Raw genomic sequence first — 2,646 nt, 5'->3', positions numbered from 1 at the left:
AACACACTCTGCAGGGAACCTGTGGGGAGATGTCATGCAGGGTTCATTCATCTTTATACAGATACATTCAATGGGTTTGCCAATAATAACAAGATTTACAAATGCGTGTGGTGAGTAATTTATGGTGCTTTTTTCCAGTAAAAACACTTTAAGTCACACATGAATGTGTTCAAAAGCTGGATGCTGGAGTTTCCTACCAGCACTTAAATGCAACATTCATTTATGGACTGGAAAGTGTACAAAGAGTCTAAATGATGTGTGTCGAACATGTATTCCATTCAGTTTTATTTATATAGTGCTATTTCACCTCATCTCAGGGCATTTTTACAAGGTAAGGTAAAAACAAACAAACAAAAACAATTAATGAATTACAATATTACAGTATAGTCGAGAGAGAAAATCCAAGGATTTCATTTCGTTTTTAGACATTCAGATAAATAGGAAGCATTTCAACAGCAACTCTGATTAGATGCATGAACTTGAATTTGGGGATATAAATGCAGAACACTGATATTTATTCCACATTGGTTGCATGTACTGCGATGGACTGGCGACCTGTCCAGGGTGTCCCCTGCCTTCGCCCTAAGTCAGCTGGGATAGGCTCCAGCCCCCCCGCGACCCTAGTGAGGATTAAGCGGTGTATAGAAAATGGATGGATGGATGGTTGCATGTAAAACTCTCTCCTTATGTTCCTTCTCTGCTCACTAAAGGTGTGTTCTCGGTGAAATCGGCCGGCCGTGCTGTTATTTTTGGGTCACATTTTGCATACACTTCACTGCGGTGTTGTCAGCAGGCCAGCTCACAGTCACATGAGGAGATGTTGCGTACTTGCTGACTGTGCGCTCGTGTTTGGCGGACAAACATCTGGCTGGAGACTTGTTGCCACGGCTGCAGGCTGAAACTCTCTCTGCTGTCACTGCTGTTTGTAAGTTGTTCCGCCGCCCGCCTGCTCATTGGACTCGGGCTCGGCGTCTGGGTTGCAGATTTCTGCTCCCTCTTCCACTCGCTCATTCTTTCCTCTCTCGCACCACCACGTCAAACCGAACTGGTCTGGCAGGACCTTAAACCTCCCCCCAGCTCTCTCTTCTTTTTCTTTCTTTTGGTCTCTATCTCGTTCTGCCTCAGATGCATTCCAGTCTATGTCAGAGATCATGTGTGATAATTCTGCTACCAGTGGAAATGAATCTTAAACAGTCGGACTTGGTTATTTGAGGTTTTCCTTTTCTTTCAGTGGGTTTTAAGCTTTTTTTTTATGTATGTAAAAAGACTGCTAGTTCAGCATCGCCACCTGGCTGCACCTCAACTATCCAAACACTGTGAAAAAATGCTGCTTTCATGTTTTTCCCAACCAGCAATTTCTGAGGCTGAAAAATTAAACATTTTTCAATTTTCAAAAAAATTAAATTTTTTCAGCCAACGTGGAAAACTGCAGTTCCTCAAACAGCCACTTGAGGCTGGCTCTAAAAGTGAGTCAATCCCCACAGACCTCCATGTTAAAATATTCAACTTTACAGCAGAAATCGCCATGTTTACAGCCTGGTACAACAACAGTTTGGGTCTCTTCAGCTATGTTGCCCTTTAGGACAACTGTACAGGAGGTGATTTTTCAGATAACCTGTAGCAGCTCAGCCGAAATGATGAGAAGCCTGGACTGATGGTCTAACACTTTATTCTCTCCTCCTTTTCTCCTATGACCAACGTAAGAGCTAGACAGAAATACATAACATCAACACAGTGAATTTAGCTAAGCACATCGCTAAAATTAGCCCACACTAAACATAAAACAAGCTAACAATTAGACACAATTAAAGTTTTACCTTGTTGCCTCTCGACTGCTGCTGAATTCATGAATCTCTCCCGTTCGCCCTTTTATGTTTTGTTTTGTCTCTTAACTTTATTGATGGCGTCTACCGTTACATTTTTTCAGTGTCCGTAATTTCCGTCTAATGTCCCTTCAAAATAAAAGCACTTCCGATTTACGATAAATAACGAAATTAAAAGCATAAAACATTAATACATGACAGATTTAAGTTAACACATTGACTAATGAATTAGAATATAACAACATTCAATAACTACAGAATAGGTAACATTTGAGTTACTTATGTAACCCATGCATCTAAATTATATTTCACCAGAGGAGAATGGTCTGACTGTAACTCAGTGTCATTCTGCTAAAAAATGTTCTGGCTTGTTTGTATTTCTTTCAAACAATCACAATTGTCTTTGGCATTGCTAAGCCCAGCATGCAGTGATGGTGCCTCTGCAAGACAGCAACGAGTGGAATTGGTTTTGGTGGGAAATTTGCACACAGAAAGTCCAATAAACAGAAGTGACTCAGTCAGTTGGCAGAGAAGGTAACTCTGCTGGAAAACAATGTGTTTTGAAACAATTTATAAACCTGTAATTGAGCATAATATGGTGTCTTTAACATTTTTTGTACCACTTACATGCTTTAAATGACATGCAACATTTCTTAAAAACAACCTTTGACTGAGTCGGTTGGAAGAAAAGGTAATTTTGCTGAAAGATAATGTGTTATTGGACACATAAGCATTTAAATATGTTCTAGCAGACCTCTCGAATCAAATTACAAACCTGTAAATGTGTATAATATGGGGTCTTTAAGCCTTTTGTGTGCTATTT

Source organism: Stegastes partitus, unplaced genomic scaffold (assembly GCF_000690725.1).
Source record: "Stegastes partitus isolate 25-593 unplaced genomic scaffold, Stegastes_partitus-1.0.2 Scaffold662, whole genome shotgun sequence".
NCBI lineage: Eukaryota > Metazoa > Chordata > Actinopteri > Pomacentridae > Stegastes > Stegastes partitus.
Note: the sequence above shows the minus strand (reverse complement) of the source record.